Genomic DNA, 13,330 nt, shown 5'->3' on the forward strand with positions numbered 1-13,330 from the left:
ACTTCACTTCACATTTTGCCACCAAAGCGGTTATAAAAATTTTTCTGTTTTCAGAGCCTTTTGGATTTTAGAATTATGGACACGGGACTGTGGACCTGGGCCAGGCGTCAGGCGGTGTTCTAAGTGCTGGGGAAACAGCGAGGAGGCCCGCAGACCAGGTGCCTGCAGGAGCTGGTAAGTTCTGAATGGGGAGTGGTCCCCAGCCGGGCCTCATCAGATACAGGTATAAGCCCATGGGGAGGAGGCAGGTTTCAAAGGGAAGAAAAACCAAAACAATCAAAACGATGTACTTAAAAAAAACAATCTCCAACAGAAAATTACACAGAGGATAGAGGACGCCCTCCCATTCCTGTCAACAACAGAAGGCTCAGTGGCTGTGGTGTCCTGAGGGCCTTGGGCCTCAGCTGTGGTTGGAGATGCGAGTGCCCAGCAGACAAGGCAGGGCACAGCTGATGCCCGCCCTACAGAAGCAGACCTCATAGGAGGAGACCCATTTCTAGAGGGGCGTGTGCAATGTGTGTGTTGTGTGGGAGGGACAAAGGGGTGTCGGGGGACAGGTAGCTTGAATATTTTCAGATGTGAGAGGGCCTGCATGGGCTGTCAGTATATAATTATGTGTGTGTGGGGGGGTGTGGACATACATATATAGAAACTGTTTATTTGTATATATAAACTCTTGGGAGAAAACCACTTAGGTTTGAATGGCCAGGGCCCGCAAATTAACTGACAATAGACAGATTAACAGGAGACAAGACAAGGTTTATTTACACGTTCACGTGGGAGTCCTCAGTGATGAGTGACTTGCTGATACCCAGAGGTAAAAGTTTATACACCAATTTAACAAAAAAGAGGAGGGTGGGTGGGAGTGCCAGTGGGAAAGTATAGAAGGTTCTGTTGAGTTTGGATGGGGGTTGGGTTGGTGGCAGCTGTATTTTCCAGAAGGCTCTGCTTTAGTCAGATAAGGGAAGTTCAGATAAGATTTCAAATATTTTCCCTTTAAAACAATCTTTATGCCAAAAACATGATGCCTTCAATACATATATATACAAGAAGGAAGGAGGGAAGAAAGGAAGGAAGGGAGGGAGGAAGGAAAGAAGGAAGAAAGGTAGAAAGGCTTCTAGTAATAAATCGTGAGCACATCAATTCTCAAGGATGGGTTACAGCATTTCCACATCTTCTAGGTCCGTATGATTCAGCCTCAGATGGCTGTTACATATCTATTTGTTATTATTTTTTAAATTTTCCTCTGTTTTTTCTCTCTTTCTCCTCTACCCTCTCTCAAGATCCTGGCTTGCTCCCTGGGGCCTGCAGGACCAGAACGGGGAGACACCTGAGGAGATGGAAGAGCATTGTTGGGGTGATTTGCTGAGGGCCTTCTAGTTTATGATAGGGCAGCCCTAGGCTGCTAGGTCCACCGTGAATTTTAGAGTAAATCAGTTACGTGTGGCTTAAGATCTTTACCCTCTAAGTAGATTTCCTAGGGAATCTCAGAAACACAGTGAGGAGGAGGCACTTTCCAGGGGGTGTGTGCTCCTATGTCAGCACGCGTGGGCAAGAGCCAGAGGAGACTGGGCTCCGACATTCTCTGGGAGCCCACATGCTGGGAAACTTGGGGTATAGACTCCCTGGTGAAGATCCTTCACAAAATCTAAGAGTTCTCTATCTACATTGTGCAGCCCCCGTTGACTCCCCCATAGTGCTCCTAGAGGTCCTTCTGGATCTTTCCAGGAAATAGCTTAGGGACACTTATCTCTCCTTTCTCTCATCCTTGGGGACAGCATGTGTGGGCCACCCCCCAGCACTCTGCATCTCATCCCGGGTCCTTCATCTCATTTCTCAGCTGCAGAGCCTTTCCCACACCACCCACATTGGCCCGCCCCACCCATTCGGGGCTCCCTGCATTTAGCAGGGATTTCACCAGCAAAGGGAAAGACTCTGGCTGGAGGCTGATTTGTTACTAAAGAAAAGGTGAAGAAATTTCTGAAGAACGGCTCAATATAAGAAGGGAAAAGCAGCCCTGGTCAAATTTGTGGCCAAGTCTCTTGCGAGTGTTTTGGTTCTCTTGGTCGACTATTCTGCTACTGTTTATCCAGCACAGGGGAAGTGCTTTGAATAGATGTCTTGGCTGACACGGATCCCTTTGCTTTGTGAATAGGGCGATTACCAAACAATGAAGCTATTACATAAGGAGCGAGGAGCTGGCTGGAGCCAACAAATCTTGTACTCTAGGTTTACAGAGCTATAATTATCCAAAGTTTTAAAACACAATGGTATCTGCTGAAAGGGAACATCTGGGAGGGAACCAAGCCATCCCAATTAAATGAATGATGCACATCCCATGGATTGCATGACTCCACGTTAATGGGGTAGCGATTTTTTTCAATGTCACTCAAGTTAACAAATGTGCTGAAAGGTTTAAGCAGAACAAATGCACGGGGCGGGGGGAGAGGGGGTTAGGGGTGGGGGAAGGATCAGATCAAGAAGAGAGATCTGTTTTATAAGACCAACTACAAATTGGTTGGAAACAGCGTTCCAGGCTGCTGTTGTGAGCACTGATCAAGAGAAATAAATGCTTTTTGAGGTTTTCCCATATGAAAATAAAAGCTTTTTCCAGTTGCCATTTCTTTTCAAAATAAATTCTTTTAACCTCCAGGGGACCCTGTGTGGAAGGGTGGGGTGGTGTTAGTGGGGAGGTCTGGGGGCTTCAGTGTTCTGAGGCTGTGCTGGGTGCTGGGGCACACCACAAAGATTAGTGGAAATCAGTTGTTATGAGAGACTGGGGGCTTTATCTGCAGACGTGGCCCAGATAGCAGCATTGGACTCTACATCGAGAATGAAGGTGACAGTGTGTTCTCTTCCATTTTGATTTGTCCCCAAAGTAAGTACGGTCCACATACTTAGGTCCCCTGAACACTTTTTCAAGATCTACAATCTAAGTAAAGGTCTCTAAAGAACCTATTCCTTATGTTGGGGGCAGTTCTTTCCATTGAAAAACTAAAATAACAGTTATAAGAACAACAACAAAAACAGACTAAAGATAATCTCTCCTTCATCTTATAACACCTAAGAGAGTGTTTGCCTTAGTGGAGCGAAAGGTTTGATTGAGGGAGTGGAGTGGGGGTGGGGGTTGTGTGTTTGGAGCTTACCCTTTCAATCGTTCTGCCTTCCCATCTGCTTGTGGGGTGTGGCAGCAGCGACACACAGGAGCATGGCTCAGTTCTGAAGGCAGAGTCTGATCTGGGTTTTTATGGGCCGACGATACAGCAGGCCTGACGATAGGCAGATCAGCAAGGCGGTAGATTTTCCAGGTTTTCCCTAGCTGCCCTTTCTGGTCTTTTGCCAAGCCCCCTGCCTCAGTGGGTCCCCTCACCACCTCAGTGCCCTGCTGGTCGCCTCTTCCGATTGTCTTACCCATAAGCACACCAAAACACACTGACAGAGCACTTGCTAGCTTTCGCTTACTCTAGGGAGTGAAAAAATTTAAATCTATTTATCAGCTTTCCCATAGGTATTTGTATCTGAGTTGCTATGAACGCAATGTTATAGAAACATGAAAAAAATTAATAATCAAAAATAGTTACCAGTTAACCCACCACCTTAATACCATTTGGGCCAGCCCTGGGCCCATTTGTCCTCTATGTCACCACCTGTCTTGACTATCCTGCTTTGTTAGATATTTGCCTATTTCTAAGTCGTTCTATTAAAAGTAATACCACCATAAACATGTGCATTACTTTTACCTTCTGTGAAAGATCTCTCTAGAAATCTTGGACTCTGACACACAGGGTTATGGACTGAATTATATACCCCCCAAATTCATATGTTGAAATCCTGACCCCCATATGTGAAATGCTGAATTTGGAGATAGGGCCTATAAGGAGGTAATTAAGTCTAAATGAGGTCATGAGGGTGGGGCCTTGATTTGATAAGACTGATATCCTTGTAAGAAGAGGAAGAGACACCAGAGATCGCTCTCTCTCTGCGTGCACAGAAGAAAGGGCATGTGAGGTCATAGCAATAAGATGGCCATCTGCAAACCAAAGAGAAGCATCACCAGAAACCAGCCCTACTGGAACCTTGATCTTGAACTTCCAACTTCCAGAACTGTGAGAAATAAGTTTCTGTCGTTTATACCAGCCAGTCTGTGGCATTTTCTTATGGCAGCCCAAGTTTACCAATACACACTGTATCTGGATTGAAAGGTGAGAAAGAGAACAGCAGCCCTTGATCTCTGGGAGCTGGTCTGGCGCTTACAGTTCTCCTGTTGAACATAAACAATTTCACAGAACATGAACATTTAACTAGGCCACTCTGAGGCCCTGATGGATCAGGACAAAAACAAGACCACCCCGTAATCATGTCTGAACCCAAGTCAAACAGGAACATTGTCCAAACCACAAAAATAACCAAACACCTTCGCATCCTGAATAACATAAGTGACTGCTACTTCTTTACCTGTTTTAGCTGTGCCCTCACCCTACGCCTTCTCCTTCTAGATAAGATTTATTCATAGAATCACCTTCACTTCCTGACAGCATCCAATCCAGACCAAGGCTCCACTTCCTTAAATCTTCTCCCAACACGCCTAACACAAGCCAAAATTCTATCATATGTCCTGTCCACGACTCTTACTGAGCCTCCCCATGGTACCCCATGAGCATTACACCCACTTTGGTCAACTACAGATGTGTTATGTGTTCCTGGCAGTCATTGGTGGGAGGGCGTTAGTAAATATGTGAGCATGTTTATGGTTTTTAATAAGTATTTAACATTGCTTATTGTTATGAGCTGAATGCTTGAGTCCCCCCAAAATCTATATGTTAAAGCCATAATCCCCAATGTGATGGTATTTGGAGGTGGGGCCTTTGAGAAGCAATTAGGTTTAGATAAGGTCATGAGGGTGAGACCCTTATGATGGGATTCATGCCCTCATAAGAAGAGGAAGACAGAGAGATCTTGCTCTCTCCTTGCACATGTACCAGGAAAGGCCGTGTGAGGACACAGCCAGAAGGGGGCCATCTATAAGCCAGGAAGAGAGCTTTCGCCATGAACCAAATCTGTCAGCACCTTGGTCTTGGACTTCCCAGCCTCCAGAACTGTGAGAAATAAATGTCTGTGTTTAAACCATCAATCTATGGTATTTTGTTATAGCAGCCCGAGCAGGGTGAGATACTGATCAAAGAAGCTGATAAATTTTTCTTGCTTTCAAAAATTTAGCACAACGTGGCCAGCGATTTGTGTGTTAGGATCTTTTTAAATTAATTTGATAGTGTAAAATATATCTTGTTTAAATCTGTATCCTTTATTAGTTTTTAGACTGATCTTTTTCCCAGGTATTTTTTTCTATTCGTATTTTGTCTTGTTTCTCAGCAGGTTAGCATTTAGTTACGGAAGAATAATTTTTGTCTCCTAGTAGAGGAATTTCAGGGGTCTGGAAGGTGAGAAAGGTATTTGAGGGATTTGTGGTGGTATAAGAGAGTCTTTGACTTCTACTTCTGAAATTAGCTCACGGCCTGGAATTGGAGTCCTCGTAGTAGAAGCAGTATTGCACACTCCCCCGACTGAGTTCGTTGGGATGATTGAGGCTTAACGTATAGGTAAACCCTGACCAAAGCAATGAGGTTATTTCTTTCACTTGATACGCCCAGAGGTAGGGCAGACTGCAGAGCTGGTTAATTCAGCCACTCAGAAATGACCTTAAAGATCCAGGTTTCTGTCTCCTGGATCTGTTACCCTTGGTTTATGTAACTGGTCATGTGATTGTAGCAGGTATTTATAACTATCTTCTTCCATACCCATTCTGTATTCCCTTGGCCTTCAGCAAGTACCTCAGCTGGTTGTGGTTCTTTACCTGGCAGAGTGACCCAAACCATCATCCCCGAATCTGGGCCATTAGTAGTCCTGCTTGGATTGGTTGTAGTTTTCCATTGACCTTAATCATAGGGCATGGTAGTACTAACAGACTTCCTAAGGGGTCTCTTATATTCCAGACACATTCTTTCTTATCTCCATTGTGGGGTAATAGTCCATTTTCCCCTTTGTAATCTAGATCAATCATCCCAGCCAGCACAGTAACTCCCGTCTTTGCCTGTTGATTCAGAGGCATGAAGAGTCCAGAGGGGCCAGGCAGCAATTTTAACTTCCAGTTCAATAGACTCCTTTTGTGTCTCCTGGTGGAAGCATTCCTCCCTTTGGAACTAAGACCTCTAGGCCAACAGAGCATAAGGTTAAGGATACAGGAAGCAAAAATTTTGCCAGTTGCTCACTAGGGGTAATAATGAGTGGTGCTACTTCCAGTTCCACTCCTTGATTCCTGTACCTGTGAATCCTGGCTATAGGAGAAACAGCACCATGTATTAGACACTGATTCAGAGCATGCACAGCTTTCTGGAGAACCCTGACCCAGCCCTGTGAGGTGTTGCCGCCTAGATGGTGCTGTAACTGAGTCTTCAAAAAGCCATCGTATCATTCTATCAAGCCAGCTGCTTCAGGATGGTGGAGAACATGGTAAAACTAATGTAGTCCATGAGCATGGGCCCATTGTCACACTTCATTTGCCTTGAAGGGATTTGGTTGATCAGAAGTAACGTTGTGTGGAATACCATGACAGTGGATATGGCATTCTGTAAGTCCATAGATGGTAGTTTTGGTAGAAGCATTGTATGCAGGAAAGGCAAATCTATATCCTGAGTGTCTATCCTAGTAAGAACAAAATGCTGCACCTTCCATGATGGAAGTGGTCCAATGTAATCAATCTGCCATCAAGCAGCTGGCTGATCAGCACAGGTAATCATGCCATGTTGGAGACACAGTGTTGGTCTCTGCTACTGGCAGATTAGGCACTCAGTGGTGGTTGTAGCCAGGTAGGCTTTAGTGAGTGAAAGTCTATGTTGCTGAGCCCAGGCATAACCTCCATCCCTGTCACCATGACCACTTTCTTCATGAGCTCATTGTGGTGACGACCGTGGTAACTGGGGGAAGGGGCCAACTGGTGTCTATAGAGTGGGATATCCTTTCCACTTGATTGCTAAAATCCTCCTCTGCTGAGGTCACCCTTAGGTGAGCATTCACATGGGACACAAATATCTTCATGCTTTTTTGCCCATTCAGAGAGGTCTATTCTCAAACCTCTTCCCCAAATTTCCTCATCACTAATTTTCCAATCATGTTCCTTCCGAGTCCCTGACCATCCAGCCACACTATTGGCCACAGCCCATGAATGAGTATATAACCGTATAATTGTACACCTGGCCATTTCTCCTTCAAGCGAAGTGAACAACCACATGCACTACTCAAAGTTCTGCCACGGAGAGGATTTCCCGTCGCTGTTGTCCTTCAGGGATGTCCCAGAAAGAGGATATAGTGCTGGAGCTGTCCACCTTCAGGTGGAGACTTCATATCATGCAGAACCATCTGTAAATCAGACCCAAATCTTCTCCTCCTCTAGGAGAGACAAGGCAGCATAGCAGGAGTGGGCTCATAGGTATTTTGGCTACTTCTTCATGTAACTTATTTGTGCCTTCAGGGCCTGCTCAGGCGCAATCACATATCCATTTGATGGTGGAGTACTGCTGTGCACATCCAACTTTATGGCTTGGTGGGTCAGATAACACCCAGTTCATGATGGGGAGCTCAGGTCTCATGGTAACTTGTTCAGTCTCTACTAAGGCCCCGTAAAAGGCCAAGAGGTGCTTCTCAAAAGGAGAGTAGTTATCTGCAGAGGATGGCAGAGCTTTGCTCTGAAATCCCAAAGGCCTGCACAGTGATTTACCTACAGGGGCCTGCGAAAGGCTCCAAACAGCGTCCCAATCGGCCACTGACACTTCAAGCAACATTGAATCTGCTGGATCATGTGGTCCAAGTGGCAGAGCAGTCTAGACCCATTGCAGAGCCTTCTCTTGTTCTGAACCACACTCAAAAATAGCAGCTTTTTGGGTCACTTTGTAAATGGGCTAGAGTAACACACCCAAATAAGGAATATGTACCTCTTTCTTGGTTGTAAGAGAGGCCAGATGAAACAACTTAATCTTCACCTTAGAAGTGATACCACAACGTGCCCCATACTACAGAATCCCTGGAAGTTTCACTGAGGTAGAAAGCCCCTGAATTTTTGTTGCGTTGATTTCCCACATCTCACACACAAATGTCCTACCAATAAGTCTAGGGTAGTTGCTGCTTCTTGCTCACTAGGCACAATCAGCATAATGTCATCAATGAATGAACCAGTGTGTTATCTTGTGGAAGGGAAAGGCAATCAAGATCCCTGCAGAATAAATTATGACACAGAGCTGGAGAGTTGGAATACCCGTGAGGTAAAACAGTGTATTACTGGCCTTGTCAGTTGAAAGCAAATTGCTTCTGTAGTCCTTATTGACAGGTATAGATAAAAAAATCTATTTGCAGATCAATTTGCTGCTTACCAGGTAACAGGGGAGGTGTTAATTTGTTCAAGCAATGATGCCACATCTGATATAGCAGTTGCAATTGGAGTCACTACCTGGTCAAGCTTACAATAATCCACTGTCGTTTTCCAAGATCCACCCGTCTTTTTCACAGGTCGAATAGGCAGGTTGAATGGAAATGTGGTGGGAATCACTACTCTTGCATCTTTTAAGTCCTCGATGGTGGCACTAATCTCTGCAGTTCCTCCAGGAACACAGTATTGCTTTCGGTCTACTATTTTCTGAGGTAGAGGCATTTCTAGTATTTTCAGCTTGGCCTTTTCCACCATGATAGCCCTCACTCCACAGGTCAAGAAACCCATGTGGGAATTCTGCCGACTGCTGAGTATGTCTATTTCAATCATGCATTTTGAACTGGGCAAGTAACCATAAGATGGATTCAGGGACCCACTGGGCCCACTATGAGACAGACTTGATCTCCACTGATCATCTCCACTAAAACTCCACAGATCATCTGATCTTCATGAGCCCCGACTCTAACTGGTGGATCACAGTGATAATCTGAGTCTCATGGAATCAGTGTCAGTTCAGAGCCAGTGTCCAGTAGTCTCCAAAAGGTCTGATTATTTCCTTTTCCACAGTGTACATCTACCCTGGTAAAAGGCCATGGGACCCTTTGGGGAAGGCTGAGAGGAAGATGAACAACAAACAGTTGTGGCAACGTACTGAGGTCCTTTCTCAAGAGGACGTGGCCTCCCCTTTGTTCAAGCAGTTCTGGGTCTGTAAACTGGCTCAAGTGTGGGAATTGACTGGAGGGATGTGACTCTGTTTTTATGATTCAAGTTAGACTTTTGTCCACTTAATCTAGAACTTTTCTGCTTATGTAGATGTTGGAATGTTTTCCAATACCACCAAGCAATTCTTGGCAGACACCAACTGGATGACCTACAAGTTAACTCAATTCTGACACTAGCTACCTGGAGATAGCATCAGAGCCCTCAGGTCAAGGTCTCAGTCCCACAAGTGTGTTCCCACTTCAGATGCCAATTGCAAGTCCAGGTTGTCACCTCTGCTTCTGACTAACTAGCTATAAACCAGAAGTTCCCACAACCCTGTCCTCAGGTTCAATCATTTGTTAAAATGGTTCACAAATCTCAGGGAAACATTTTCTCTCATTTAGAAGTTTATTATAAAGGATACAGATGAACAGCCAGATGAAGAGGTACTTAGGATGGGGTCCTAAAGCGTCCCAAGCACAAGAATTTCTGTTCCCATGGAACTGGGGAGTGCCACCCTCCCAAAACATAGATTTGCTCATCAACGTGGAAGCTCACCAAATATTGTGGTTCAAAAGTTTTTATAGAGTTTAATCTCCATCCCTCCCCAGCCCTCCACCCATAATCCCTGTAAGTCAGTGGATAGAGCTAAAAGTTCCAATTCTCTAATCTCTTGGTCTTTCCAGTGACCAGCCTTATCCTGAGGCTATCTAGGGGCCCCACCCTAAGTCACTTGATTAGCATAAATTCAGGTATGCTGAAAGGGGACTCCTGAATAATAAAAGACACTCTTATCAGAAAATTCCAAGGGTTTTAGCAACTATGTACAGGAACTAGGAAAAAAGACCAAATGTATTTCTTATTATTCAACACAGATCAAGTAAGAATTTAGTACACTTTCTAATCTCTTTCACTTCCAAAAAACCATGAACAACTAGCCAACACCACAGGTCTGCATGATTCAGACTATTCTATCTGGATTGCTGCTTTGACTCTGCTGTCCATTATGGTAACCATGTCCACCTTGCCTTTGGCAGCTGAGTGAGGCTATTTGGCCCCTGCCACCCTGGTATCCAATTACTTCCATTGCATTTAGTTTTCTCAATTCAGTAATTGATACCAAACCTCTTACTCCCAAGTTCGTGTGCCCAATGCACAGTAAGCCAACCACTGAGATATTAGTACTTGGAGATGGAGAAAGGTTTATTCAAACTGGCCAAAACGACAAGGCAGGAGGACAGATTCTGTCAAATCCACCTTAACAGGAGAAGAAACCAGGGGATTTTATAGAGCTAGGGACCTTGGCAGGAGGAGTTTCAGAGAAACAAAGGGGTAATCCCTGTTTCTTTCACTCCTGATAAGCCCTTGGGCAATCTGACTTCTGGGCATCGGTGGCAGCTGGGGGCTGGTTATCTGGTGACCGTTACTTCCTTGAAGGCCTTCTTTTTCTTCCGTAAAACAAGCTCGTAAATCCTTGTGACCCTTGAGTCACCCCTCAGGTTAAACAAGAAAACAGCAAATTGACAAGATTAACTTCTTTTTATAACAAGATGGAAAGGTAATCTTATTCAATATTTACAGTAACCCTCAGGTACCCTGCTTCACAACCACAGTTCCCACTGTGAGATCTGGCTTGCAGAGAAGAGTGATCACACAGCTCTTCAAGGTCACTGAGTCTCCCCTCACAAATTTATTTCTCTCAGTCATGGTGAAAGGTATATCTTTTGCATCCTCCCAGGGTGAGTGAGTAGGTCTTAAATGACAAATCCATTCTAACATTGCAATCTTCTTCGGTCTTTGAATCCCTTCCTCTACATCAAACCAAAGCAGGTCTGGCATTTCTAACTCTCACTGTGGGCGCCTTTGGGTCCATGTTTCAATCAACCAACCCAACACATTGTTGGAGCTCTTTCTAACTCTCTGAGCTGCAGCATTAATGTGGAATCTCTGCTTAGTGATCTCACGTCTGTAAATTTGGCCTGATCCAGCTTTATGTTCCTTCCACTATTTTCCCACACCCTTAGTAGCCATTACCACATATGTTCCCTGGATTTCTGTCTGTATAAATTAGAAAACTCAAGTAGTTCTTTAAAGTGGAGCAACTTGCTCATGAGTCACAATTTGTACCTCACCTTTAGGGTCCTGCTGGGCCTTGAGTCTAATTATAGGTCTAGAAGCAAAGAGGAGTGATGGGGGTGGACCCTGAGGAGAATCAGCATTGTCTTGCATGGCAATTGCCTCTGAGAAGGCCATTACAGTTTCCTCAGGCAAGGCAGGGTTAATCCTCTCTCAAAGAAATTGAGGGGATGGGAAAGGCCACTTCCACTGGGGATGGAGAATCCTCTTCCACTGGCAAAGAAGCCTCATCAGAATTTAGGGGCTCAATGTCCTCAGCTTCATCAGAGTCTTCTCGCATGTCCCCATTTAAACTTTCAGGATCCCATTCCTTTCCAATAAATGCCCTCATTTTAACAGTAGAGTTCGACTTGCGTTATAATATGGCCAGTCACAGCATGAGATTCTGTGTTAGATTTTCAGCAGTCTCAGCCCTGTGGCTACAGGAGATAAGGGTTTCCTTGAGGGAGCCTATAGAAGGTTTCAGGTCAGTTATGTGGCCCTTGAGCTGGAAATTTGAATCACTGAGCTCGTCATTTTCTTTCCTCACTTTGTCCAAGGACTTTAGGAGTATCCAGCCAATCTCACTATATTTATTAGTTTACCAAAATGTTCAAAAGTATCATATACATGGTCACTCAGCTCCTTGTCTTACAAGTGGTTGATTAGGAGTATCCAATGGAGATTTTTAGGCATGTCTACTGCCAAATCGTGCCATGGACTATATCAGTACTCTCTTTACTACTGAAAATAGAATCATGATTTAAATCTAGTCAGATTAGAGAGTCAACTCCCAGAACCAATCAGAAAACTCATCCTTAAACTTCTGTTCCTCTGGAACCCCTCTCAGTAGTGCTGACGGCTTACAACATTGTTAATATACTTAATACATATTAATATAGATTATCAATGTATATTAGTTAATATACACTGAATTGTACACTTAAAAATAGTTGAAATGGTAAATTTTATGTTATGTGTATTTTACCCTAATAAAAAATACATAGTTGCAAAAGAAGAAAAGAAGTAACCCATGCCTGAATTAAGGCAGGAAAGGGGCAGAAAGGCCTTGAATTCAGAGTTTAGATCAATGGAAAGTCCTGAACAGTTTGATGATTGAAAGACAGTAAAAACTCAGAGTCTTAGAATTTTAAGAAATAAAGGGTCAATCGTAGGGTTTCTATCTTTAATTTTACTTTAATCCTGCTTCCTCTCCTCCCTCCCTTTCAATAGTTTGATTTCCTCTAGGACTTAGTCAAAAGTCTTTTCAGCTTTTGGACCTATGACTGCATGCTAATTTGTGCTTTACTTTAACACTTTCTCCTTGGTAAAATTAAAATAAAGATTCAATATTAACCTACTTCTTTTGGTATAATTGTAGGCAATAACATACGTGATTGTCAGAGATTTTGCAAATGTACCTTCCAATGTAGATTCTAAACTGTGTCAAAGAATTAGCTCCACCACGTGCCCACAGGGCTGTGGTTTAGGCTTATGTCTCCCCTCTGCTCCCATCTCACCTAGCATCTTCTGCCTACTTTTCTAGAGATCACAGAAGTAATCCTAGGTGATTTGTATTCCCACAGCCATTGGTACTTGATATTCTGTCTCTTTGGGGCTCCGTGTAAGTGGCTGGAAGAAGTAAGGGGACCACTGACAATTGAATTCCTCTGACCTTTTCTTCTGACATCCAAGAATCTGCAAAGTGAGCTTGAAGGGAGTGTCCAGTTTCTCCAGTTTCATGTTAGGCGTACTTTCCATCTTATGTACAATTGTTCCCAAATGCTTGAGAGTTGCAATATGATTTTCCGATCCTGAAAATCTATTAAAAAGGAAGACATTCTTCACTCCTCTCCACCCCTCCTCCAGGCACTGCAGATGGCAATTAGCACCCTCCACAGCCCCTCCCCATAACATCATCAATTTTTTGCCTGCGTTGCATCTACTTCACAGCTCGAGACATGCCAAATCACACACATTCTAAGTACTTGTTGCTAGCAACGAATCCATCTTCCTAAGTGGCCAAGCACAGGCTAT

At 44.1% G+C, this 13,330-nt stretch overlaps 1 pseudogene; it reads right to left on the reverse strand.

Annotated features, from left to right (window-relative positions):
• Window positions 1-3,142: 3,142 nt before the first annotated feature.
• Window positions 3,143-13,036, reverse strand: LOC106836566 (uncharacterized; annotated as a pseudogene).
• Between the last annotated feature and the right edge of the window lie 294 nt (window positions 13,037-13,330).

The sequence above is a fragment of the Equus asinus genome, chromosome 8, assembly GCF_041296235.1.
Source record: "Equus asinus isolate D_3611 breed Donkey chromosome 8, EquAss-T2T_v2, whole genome shotgun sequence".
Classification (NCBI taxonomy): domain Eukaryota; kingdom Metazoa; phylum Chordata; class Mammalia; order Perissodactyla; family Equidae; genus Equus; species Equus asinus.